Below are 11,922 nucleotides of genomic sequence, written 5' to 3'. Positions count from 1 at the left end.
AGGCAACTGCGGTGTCAGGCTCTAAGAAGGGGCTCAGGAACCTGACAGAGCAGAATTCAAACTCCTGTGTCTTCCATGTGTGCTGTCAGGCCATTTTGCACTCTGACCTTCAACAGCTTTATTGCGCTATAACTTACATACGATGCAGTTCACTCCTCAATGTAATTTTAGTACAACTTATCATTTAACTTTTTAATCAAACTGTTAAGGAGTTCATAATGAGTCTGAAATGTTTATATTAGAAAAGAAGGGAGGCACCTGGGTGGTTCAGTGGGTTAAAGCCTCTGCCTTTGGCTCGGGTCATGATCTCGGGGTCCTGGGATCGAACCCCGCATCGGGCTGTCTGGCAGGGAGCCTGCTTCCCCCTCTTTCTCTCTCTACCTGTGATCTCTCTCTCTCTCCCTGTCAAATAAATAAATAAAATATTTTTTTTAAAAAAAAAGAAAGAAAAGAAGGGGGGGAAGATCTTAACACCTGTGACTTCAGGTTCCACCTTAAGTAGCTAGAAAAAGAGGAATAAGTGGAAGGAAGGAAATTAAAGACATAAGAGTAGAAATGCCTGAAACGGAAAACTGTAGAAAGGATCAACAAAAAAATAAATAAATAAAAATAAAAAATATTTGGGGCGCCTGGGTGGCTCAGTGGGTTAAGCCGCTGCCTTCGGCTCAGGTCATGATCTCAGGGTCCTGGGATCAAGTCCCACATCGGGCTCTCTGCTCAACAGGGAGCCTGCTTCCTCCTCTCTCTCTCTATGCCTGCCTCTCTGCCTACTTGTGATCTCTCTGTCAAATAAATAAATAAAATCTTAAAAAAAATAAAATAAAATAAAAAATAAATAAATAAAAAATATTTAAAAGAGTCAACAAAGCCCCTCCACCCAAAACCTGGTTCTTTAAAAAGATCAACAAATTTAATAAAGCTCAAGCTAGAATGCCCAAAAACCAATGAAAAAGAGCACAAATGACCAATATCAAGACTGGAAAAAAGACATCGGTACAGACCCACATGCCTTAAAGGGACAGTAGGGTCTCTGTGAAGCCACCAACGGGAAAACTCCCATCCTTTTCGGGCTCAGACACTTCACGGGCACTGCGCTGGTTAATTATCTCAGGATCCCACTGAGGGAAATGCTGTTGCTAACCCTCATCTGTGGTCACTGCCGGGAAATGGAGGCTCCGGGAGGGGAGGAGACATGTGCAGGTCTGAGTAACTTAGCAGCAGAGCCAAGAGTTGAGTCCAGGGCATTCTGACTGAGATTTTCATTCCAAGGTTAGGGTCAAGGGCTTCTCCCAGACTCTAATCCCAGCTCAGCTTTCCAGGAGGGCTGAAAGCCCGCTGTGGACTCCTGCAGCCGCAAGAATAAAACCCAGGCCCTCACTGGCACCTAAGGTTCCTGCCAGGCACAGAGTCCCCCTTCTTCACCTCTGCCCTCGACTCCGATCCTTCAGTCCTCACGCGCTCGACTCGCTCACTCGACTCTTGTCACAGTAGCACTCCTATTCCTTGAAGCCACTCCTGCCGGGTCCCACCTCAGGGTGCCTGCTTGATTTCCCTCCACCTGGGACACCTTGACACCTCCATTCTCAGACACCTGTGGGCCCCCCAAATTGGACAAGCCATTTGCTTCTTTCCAGAAGCAGCACAGACTCCAGCACTGTGAACTGAACTAGGCACTGATGAGGGAGACAGGAGGTCAATACCCCAACCTCCTCCTCCCCCTGCCAACCAGTCTGTCCCACCGACCAAAACTGGCCAGCAGTGCAGGAGCCCAGGGATACTGCCACTGAGACCAGCCTCAAGGACTCAGGACCAGGAGGTGGAAGGACCGGGGACCTGGCTGGAGGATGATCCTTCATCCAGGTTCCAGCTGGGATGCGGCCCTGACTGCCTCGGTTTCCCCACTGCGACACGGAAAATAGCCAAGGGCTAATGCGGGGTGAGGATAAACAGGAATGACTGCCTGAGCCTGAAGGGGAGGTTTGGAGACCTCAAGGTCCAGCAGTATCACCAGACTGAGTTTAGCCACAGAAACCTCCCCAGCCCGGCCTCCAGCCCATCACTGGGGCTCCGGGCCTCAGTGCCCCCCGAGGAGGCTGCTGGACGGAGTTCACAGCATCGATGCTCATAATTATCAATCCGACGGTGTTTATATGTGTGCCCACTGTGCGCCAGGCACGGTTCAGGCGCTGGGAGAACAGGTGTGAACAAAACACATCAAGTCCCTTCCTCATCCTTTTGTTGAGATAGGCAAAGGGGTGAGTGCGTTTTACATTACTTTAGAAGTCAAAGTCCTGTCGTGGGAAAAAATCGAGGCCAGGGAGGGCTTGGAGGTGTGGGGAGTTTGCAGTTTGAAGTGGCGTGGTCAGGGGAAGTCTCACGGGGAAGGTGATGTTCAAGAGAGTCCTGAAGGAGGTGAGGAGGGAGCCAGGGGAGAAGGCACAGCAGGTGCAAAGGCCCTGAGCCTCAAGAGCGCCTAGCATTCCCAAGGAACAGCGAGGAGACCCATATCGGTTGGAGCGTGATGAGTGATGGGGAAGGAGAAGGAGCAGGTCGTGCAGGGTCCCTGAGAGGGCAGGGGCGTTTACCCAGGGGCACCGAGGCACGGGGGAGTCCTGGAGGGCTGCGGGCAGGTCAGACGCCGGCCGGCCTCGGTGCTACCGGCGCCCTCTGGCGGCAGCGGGGAGAACGGATCGTGGGCGGCGCCGGGGGACAAGAAGCTAGGAGACTGCCCTGGTCAGGGAGGGGTGGGGGAGACGGGGAGGAGCTGGGGGGGGGGGGGCGGGGAGGAAATCGTGGGGAGGAGCTGGGGGGAGAAAGGTCGGGAGGGGAGATGCGGGATGGAGTGCGGTGACGGAGTCGGGGAAGAGATGGGGAGACGGGGGAGGTGGGGGGAGGGGAGGGCGAAGCGGTGGGAAATGGGGGGTGAAGGGGGACTGTGGGCACCGCAAGCTCGCGGTGCAGGAGAAAGCCAGCAGGTGGGTCCCAGAGCTACCGGAAAGCGAAAACCAGCAGGTTTGGGAGCCACACCTGATATGTTCCTCCAGGACTTGGGCCTGAGAACAGGACGAGATAGGGCTGCCTGTGACCAGGAGGGGAAATGCGGGTGTTGGGAGAAGAGGCAGAGCTCGGTTTTGCAGTGGTGGGACGTGGACTCTGGGAGACCGCTAGCTCTGCCAGTCCAGGTTGTGGGTTCTCTCTGCCACAGACACAAGGACCCCAAACACAGCGGCTCAAAAACACCCACATGTCTTGTGTCACAGTCTCGGAGATGACAGAGCCAGGTCCCCGCTCTGCTGGTGTTGGGCGAGCTGGGGGCTGACCCGGGAGGCTCCAACGGGGAGCGGTCCACTTCCCAGCTCCCTCGGAGTGTTGCAGGGTTTGTTTCCTTGGCTTGGAGGACTGGGAGCCCCCTTCCCAATGGCGTCTGGCCAGGTGGCCTCCTAACATGGATGCTTGGATTTTCAAAGCCAGCCAGGGGAAAGGTCTCAGCAACAGGCAGGATGGGCTGGTATTCTGTGTAACAGCAACAGCGATGGGTATCCCGGCCACGGGCCCTGGTCCTGCCGTCTCTCCGCTAACTTCATGTCTTCCTGAATCACCGCCCCCAGATTCCCTCATCTCCCTTCCTCCTCTGTAACCCATCTTCTGCACAAGAACCAAATGACCTTTTGAAACCGAAACGTTCCCTGGGCTCTCTCCCTGTGCCACGAACACATCCAGACTTCTAACCTGGCCTGTCTGGCTGTGAGCGCAGGAACTGTACAGACTGGGCACCTACTATGTAGCAGCCTGTGCAGGGGTGACCGACACTGCCCACAAGACCCAGAATGCAAACCACACGTGCAATCCTGAATTTTCTAGTAGCCATGTCACAGAAGAGAAACAAGATAAACCAATTTTAATGATACATTTAACTCAACAGAAGCAAAACAGTACCACTTCCGTATACAAACACTGGTTGACATTTTACATTCTTTCCTTGCTGCCAAGGCTTCAAAATCTAGCGTGCGTCTTGCACCCGGAGCGTATTTTGCAGCAGCCGCAGTTTGACCACGGCCACTGTGCTGTCAGCAGGGACCGAGACTGCTTCAGGGTCAGGGCTCCCTCAGTCCAGTGGTTCTCAGAGTAAGGCTGAGCCCCATCATGCCCACTTGCAGTCACCTCCTCCCCTCTACCTTGTAACCACTGCCCTGACTTCAAAAGCGGGGCTGTTGCCCCCCGTTTTTATATATAAACTGTGTACTGTACTCTTGTGAGACCGTTCCCTAGACCTAGTGTGTCCGAACTATCCTCTGGCTGGGTATGGTTGTAAACCATTCATTTTCATTGCTGAGTGTAGTATCTACGCATGAAGGCTGCACACTTCATTTGATGAGCTTCTAGGGGGTTTCCCTTTGAGGCTACTGCAAATAATGCTGTTCCCAGCATTCCAGAGGGCACAACCCGTGCAAAGGTCCTGGGAAAGCACCGGGCTTACGTGTTGAACAGTGAGGAGGCCCTTATGGCTGGAACAGAGTGAGGGGAGCAGAGAGAGAGGAAGAAAGTGTAGGGAAGGGATGAGGACAGGGTGAGGGGAGGGGGGGTGGGCTTGGGCTTTTACCCTGAGCGGGGGCGGGCACCCTGCAGGGCTCTGGGCAGAGGAGGGGCGAGGTCAGCTGAGGTCAGGTGTAAGAGACAAGGAGTCAGGCTTTGACCTCCATCCCCTCAAGAACAGGTCTGAGGCTGAACCCAGGCGAGGGGCCTGTGGATCCCTTTAGCCACACCCCTGCACTACCACGCCACACACACACACACACACACACACACACGCATACACGTGAACGGAGCACGCAGAGGGAGAGGCCACAGCGGCGCCTGTTTTGTCCTGGAGCTGAGCCAGTGCATGATGAACTCCTAGTGACGCGTGGGAAAGGGGGACCATCGTCCACATTACCCTGCTATCGGCCCAAGTTCCCGCCACTCCTTCCTAAAATCATCTGGAAGCTGAAAATGAGGCTGTGCCCCCAGAAGCCTGAGGGGGAGTTTTGGGTTATTGGGAGTTTTTTTAGACTTCCTTTGAGAGAGAGCGAGCACAAGCAGGAGGGAGGGGCAGAGGGAGAGGCAGCAGCAGATCGACCTATGACTGGGGCTGGATCCCAGGACCCCGAGGCCATGACTTGAGCAGACGCTTCACCAACTGAGCCCTCCAGGCGCCGCATAAGGCTGGGTGTATTGAGTGACTGCTGTCTTCTGTCGCTGGCACCCCGGCAGCAGCAGACAGGTGCGCAGAGGGCCTCCATCCAGTGCCAGCTGCCACTCTGACCTCCATCTGCCACAATCTGGCACTTCCCATCCACTCCTCCTGGGCATCTGCAATTGTCCTTTTCCTGAGGCCAGCCCCAACTCAGACTCACGTGCCTCTGTGGCTGCCTGCCCCTTTGTTCTGAGGGTACTCTAACAAAGCAGACTTGTTCTCCCCACGACCAGAGCGCACGGAACCTGCCAGTCTCCCCTCCTGTCTCCATCCGGGAGAGCAGCAGCTTTCCACGGGGGACTGGGCGGGAGTAGGATCAGCTCGCGTGTTCTGCCCGGTCCCCGTCTTGCCGATGCAAACACTGAGGTTCGGGGGAAGGGAGGCTTGTGCTCAGAGGGCTGGAGGGCTGGACAGATGTCTTGGCGGCTTTCCTGGAGCCCAGAGTCGCACCCAGCCAGGTCCTTCCTCTCCTCTCTGGCTTCACCCACCCGTCTGGAGCAGCCCCTCTGGCCTCTCTGCTCTCCTAGAACGCAGCGGGCAGCCCTGGGCTCGGGGCCTTTGCACCGGCTGCACCTTCTCGGCGACACGCCCTTTCCCGCACAGGCGCTCGCGGATTCCGGGCGCCGCGCTCCACCCCACGGGCCCCTCCACGCGACCAGACCCTCCATCCCCTACCCTTCCTCCGCTCACAGCGCTTCCCACCAGCGAACAGGGAACCCGGAGCTCCCGAGAGCGGACGGCTGGGGTCAGCCTGGAGTCAGCCGCGACCGGGAGGGCTGCGGAAGCCGGCGCCCGCCTGCTCCTCGCGCTCGGTGCCCTCCCGCCCGCGTCAGGACGGAAGCTCCTGGGCGCGGGGCTCTGCCCACCGGGCCCTCTGCTGCCCCGCTGGCACCGGCAGGCATAAACACCTGCAAACCGAGGGACCCGCACCCCGAGCCCCCGCTCTCAGACCCTGACATCAGGCCCCCGCGACGAGCCGCCCCTCGGCAAGACCCTGGTCCCCAGCGCCACTTCGCCGGACCCCGAAGACCCTCCGGCCGTTAGGGACATCCCTCGAGCTCCCTAGCGCCGGGACGCACAGCCCCTCCCGACCCCTCGCGAGCTGCAGGGTCGGGAACCGCAAGGACGCGGGGCGGCGGGGCTGCGGGACTCCGGGCGGCGGGGTCGGGGGGCGGCGGGACCGTGGGGCGGCGGGGTCGGGGGACGGCGGGGCTCGGGCGGCGGGGTCGGGGGGCGGTGGCGCGGCGCCGCGCGTGGCCTTGTGGGAAACACCGGCCCGGGGCCCGCGGCATGCCGGGAGTTGTAGTGCGGCGGCGCGGGGCGGGCGCGGGGGCCGCCGGGACCTGTGGTCGCCGCGGGCGCGTCTGCGGAGCCCCGCGGGAGGCGCTGACCCGGGCTTAGGGACCCAGTCGGCGCGGGGCTGCGGGATGCGAACGCGCTGCAGGGCCGAGGCCCCGCGACCAGCGAGAAGAAGCAGCGGCTGAACCGCCGCGTCCTGCTGGCTAGGAAGATGGTCCCCAAGGACGGCGGCGCCGAGAGCCTCGAGCCCTCCCGCCCCGCGCCTCGGCACCAGCACGATCCGGGACCGCACCCCCAGCCAGGACCGTGCCGGGCACCCACAGCCCATCCCGACCGGCTGGGACTGCCAGTCTCGGCCCTGGACGCTGAACCCTAACGCCATTCCCTCCCCAGCACCAGAAACCCAGCGCGGTCCACCCAGGCCCCTGCCCCCGACGCCCAGGCACAGCCCTGCACCTCGGTTCCCCACCCCCACCCCGCAGACGCACCCCCAGCGCCAGCTTAACCACGCCCAGATCGTGGCCCCACCTCTTCATCCAGACGCGGCTCCTGGACTCCCACGGTGGTGCGGGAGCCCCCGGGCCTCACTCACAGGCGGGTGCAGACCCTGCTTCCCAAAGAAGCTCCTGGGGCAGAGAGCATCCCTGAGGGGTCAGGTCCGGGCGCTGACTATGACCCCCCAGCCTCACGCCTACCCCCTCCACAGTCCGGCCGACGGGACCTCCAGCCTAGCCCCTATGAATCCACCGGCCTTACCCACCCGACCTCGGAAGTTCCAGCGCCGCTGGCATTGGGGTTTGATTGTTCCCTGGGCGATGTGGGGGGCTGAGCAGAGGGGACCCATCCCCTCCAGGCCGGGAGCACCCCAGCTCGGACAACCACATGTGTCCCCCAGGCATCACCCAGTGTCCCCTCAGGGCAGGACCACCTGCGGGACAACCACCGACCTAACCCATTAAACACTAGGGGCCCCCACATCTCTGCCTGGAGTTAGGTGGAGAAGGAGAGGGGAGCTCCCCACCTCAGGAAAGGACATTTCCATTCCGTGCTCAGGACAGACCACAAACCCAGCCTGAGGTCAAAGCGCCTTGCTTGCTAGAGCACACAGGTCACTGAAATTCGCCCGCAATCATGTTGGAAAAAACAGGAAGAAGGGTGGCATGAATGCGGGTTCCTGGCTGACTCAGTGGGTGTGGAGTGTGACTGTGGTTCCTGCGGTGGTGACATTGGACCCCTTGCTGGGTGGAGAGAGAAAATCGGAACACCTGGTGGCTCAGTGGGCTACACGTCTGCCTTTGGCTCAGGCCGTGATCCTAGGGTTCTGGGATGGAGTCCACCTTCGCTTCTCCTCTCTCTGCCTCTGTCAAATGAATAAATAAAATCTCTTTGTTTAAGATTTTATTTATTTATTTGACAGGGACACAGCGAGAGAGGGGACACAAGCAGGAGGAGTGGGAGAGAGAGAAGCAGTCTTCCTGCTGAGCAGGGAGCCCGATGCGGGGCTGGATCATGACCTGACCTGAAGGCAGACGCTTAACGACTGAGCCACCCAGGTGCCCTGAATAAATAAAATCTTTTTTAAAATTGAAAAAAAAATTAATCTTTAAAAAGTGGCATAAGTAAAATGAATTTTGTAAAATGTAAAATAAAACATAATACAGAGTGTATCCAAAATACAGTTGTTCCAATATGTGATACTGGGGCTTTTTAAAGATTTTATTTATTTATGAGAGAGATCACAAGTAGGCAGAGAGGCAGGCAGAGAGAGAGGGGGAAGGCAGGCTCCCTGCTTAGCAGAGAACACGATGCCGGGCTCCATCCCAGGACCCTGGGATCATGACCCAAGCCACCCAGGTGCCCCTAAGTTAAAATCTTAATTAAAACTGCATTTCAGGGGCTCCTGGGTGGCTCAGTGGGTTAAGCTTCTGCCTTCAGCTCAGGTCATGATCTCAGGGTCCTGGGATCAAGCCCCGCATCCAGCTCTCTGCTCAGCAGGGAGCCTGCTTCCTCCTCTCTCTGCCTGCCTCTCTGCCTACTTGTGATCTCTGTGTGTCAAATAAATAAATAAATAAAATCTTTAAAAAAAAAAAACTGCATTTCAGGAGGTCCGTAGGGACACGTGGCAGATCCGTAGGCAGTGGCCATAGGCACACGTGGCCAGCAGCTCCGTTGCAGCCTCGATCAGTGCTGGGACCCAGCCCTGCTGTCCCTGCAGCTGGGACTGGGCAGTCAGGCTGGACCCGAGCCAGCCCTGGACCTAGTGCCGCGTGAGCAAACCCTTCTGAACGACTTGAATTTTTCACCGCACATCTGCCTGGCAAGGTGGCTGCCTCCTCATAGAAAAGCCAAAGAGTCTGCATTTCGTGGGGGCGTAGCAGCGACGACTTCCTCAGGTGCCTCCGGCCGGCTCCCGGGGGGTGCTCGGTGCAGGAGGATGGAAGAGGGGCTGGATGGGTGGGTGGGCGATGATGCGGGACATGTGGACACGTAGGTGCCCGGACAATGGACAATGGATGGATGATGGGTAAGTGAGAAATGGACAGACAGACGGCTGGATGATGGGTGAACATGTTAGTCTCTGGTTGGACCCACAGATGATCTGACTCCCAGACTCCACCCTGGTCTGCCCGCACCTCCTAGGGCTGTTTTGGGGCATGTTCTGCCCTCTGCCCTGGAGGAGTCTGGGGGGGTGACCCCTGCAGTGCTGTCCCCAGCTGTGGGCAGAACACCGTCACCAGCACCCTCGGCCTGTGCCAGGGCCCCAGCCTCTACAGTTTCGTCTTCTACCTGCTCCCCGTGGAGCTGCGCAAAACGGTGGCCCAGGGCCCCCGACCAGCACAGCAAACTTGTCAGACAAGGCCCCACCCTCGACCCACCTGTGTCCCACCAGACTCCTGCCTGCCTCCAGGGACAGGGACCGCCACATTGGCCTCTCACGCTCACTCTCTTCTCCCCGGACCATCCTCCTGGGCCACGCTTCCTCTTTGGCGCCCACCCCAGCTCCTGATCACCCTTCAGACTCCCAGCACGGTCACCTGCCCTGCAGCCCAGAGCCCCCAAGAAGCTTGGTGGTGGGTCCCCCATCAGCGAGGAGCCACTGCTGGAGGACAGCACAGCGTGAGTTAGCCGGAGGACCTGGAGCCAAGGGTTTCCCTTCTGGGAGCCCCAGCTGCAGGATGCTAGGGACCCTCGAGGCCCCACCCTTGCCTTTTAGCTCATTCAGTGCTTTCCTGGCCTGAGCCCTCCAGCCCCAGTAGGGGACCAGCCACAGTCCCCAGGGAAGCTGGGCCCAGCTAGGGGGCCTTGGAAGGCTATCCTGATATCACCCCACCCCCAAGGGCCTTCATCCAGTCGGTATGAACCCAGACGTCACAGCCCCAAGCCTCCACTCCCTTGGTGCTCACAACAACCTAAATCCCAGGCCCCCAGATGGTCCTCAAGGGGCCTGGCCATGTGCGACCCAGGCTCTGATCCCCGGCCACCACCCATATGGGCTTCAGCTTCCCAAAAAAAATAAGTTTTTTAAAGACATTATTTATTTATTTGGGAGAGAGAAAGCACCTCCGAACACAGCAGGGGAGCGGGGGGCGGGGCAGATGCCCTGCTAAGTAGGGAGCCCGATGCAGGGCTTGATCCTAGGACCCCAGGATCATGACCTGAGCCGAAGGCAGATGCTCACTGAAGCCTCACCAAAAGGGCCGCCAGGAGACGCTGTCTTCATGGGCATCCGGTGTTCCTTCAGGCTCTGACCCCTGCTCTAGCTCAGCCAGGAAACCTCAGGGCAATTTCTCCAGTCTCCTAGAGCTTGTTATGGGCATTTTTTTTTAATATTTTATTTATTTGACAGACAGAGAGATCACAAGTAGGCAGGAAGGCAGGTAGAGAGAGAGGAGGAAGCAGGCTCCCTGCTGAGCAGAGAGCCCGATGCAGGGCTTGATCCCAGGACCCTGAGATCATGACCCGAGCTGAAGGCAGAGGCTTAACCCACTGAGCCACCCAGGCACCCTTCTTACGGGTATTTATTAAAGGATCATTCATGAAAAATAATAATAAAATAAATAAACAAAATAAGGATCATTTACAGTTTCTGTTGCCTTCCTCCCTGCCCCATCCCTGAGGCCTGCAGAGCAGGGAGGCCACTGCGGGCTGGGCATGGTCCAGCATGAAACACCCCGCCCTCGTGGCTCCAGCCCGCCCCGAAGAAAGCGCTGTGAGCCCCCGACCGACCAGTGGTACCAATGAGGGCAGCTGACCCAGCCCAGGTGAGAAGGGTGTCCCCGGAGGGGATGGGCATCTCTGGGGTACTGGGACCGCTGGCCTCTCCTGGGTACCCTCTGAGGAGGCCAGGTTCCCATCACAGCTCTGTCATGGGAGGGTTGAGGCCAGGATGACAGGTCTTGGGGGGGGGCTGGGACCCTCCATGGGAAGGCGGCTTCCTGCCTCTGGCCACTGAGGACTTCCTCCTGGGTGGGGACAATGCCGGGAAGGGCAAGCTCTGCAGGAAGCCCAGGTTGCTGGGGGGGGGGGGGGGCGGCGTTAGGGGGAGGTAGGGGTGACCTCTGTCCCTGTGGAGGTGGCTGACTGCATGGACTCACCCTCCTGAGGAAGAGACGAGATGGCCCAGCTGCACGGGGGACATGTGGGACCTGCTAGTGCTGGTCTCGGGCCCCTCTCCGCAGGCCCCTGCCCTCCGCAGGCCCCTGCCCACTCCCTCTTCTGCCACCCTCCCTCCCTCTGTGGCTCTGCTCCCCCTCCCCACCCCGCCTGGCTCTTCCTTGCCTCTGCCCAGAACCCTCTGATCGGCTCATCTGCCCCTTCCTCGGGGCACCTGTGTCACCAGGTCATCCTTCGTGCGTAGAGCTGTGCGTGTCCTTGAGCGTGAAGGTCGTTATCCACACGGACAGGGCACTTGGAGCCTGAAATAAGCACCATGGAGGCCAGGGATGGGTGGGCGAGGCAGGCGCAGAGAGCTAGGGCCCGCCCTACAAGGGGCCTTGGCTGGAAGGGAGGCAGGAAGCAAGGTCAGGGGCTGGGAAGAGGCCCATTAACCAGGCCCACTGCCCCCTGCCCGGGTTAAGAGCCCAGCTTCCCGAGAAAGGCCCACACCTCCGGCCCGGGGAGGGCCTCACCTAGCAGTCCACCTTCCTGTGCTGCCCTTCCCGGCACAAGCCTGGAGCGGGGGATGGGACCAAGGAGAACAGGGCTCTGAGTTCACGCACGTGGACTCTCTCCTCCCCGAGACCTCAGTTTCCCCGAGACCTCAGTTTCCCCGAGACCTCAGTTTCCCCCTCTGCTCCAGTCCCTCCTCTTCTGCCTCCGACAATCGAGACACTGAGAAGAGCCAGGCACAGAGCTCATGGGGTTCAACTCTTCATTGTCTGGCTGCCCCT

The sequence above is a fragment of the Mustela nivalis genome (assembly GCF_964662115.1).
Source record: "Mustela nivalis genome assembly, chromosome: 1".
Taxonomy (NCBI): Eukaryota; Metazoa; Chordata; class Mammalia; order Carnivora; family Mustelidae; genus Mustela; species Mustela nivalis.
This window is presented reverse-complemented; position numbering follows the sequence as displayed.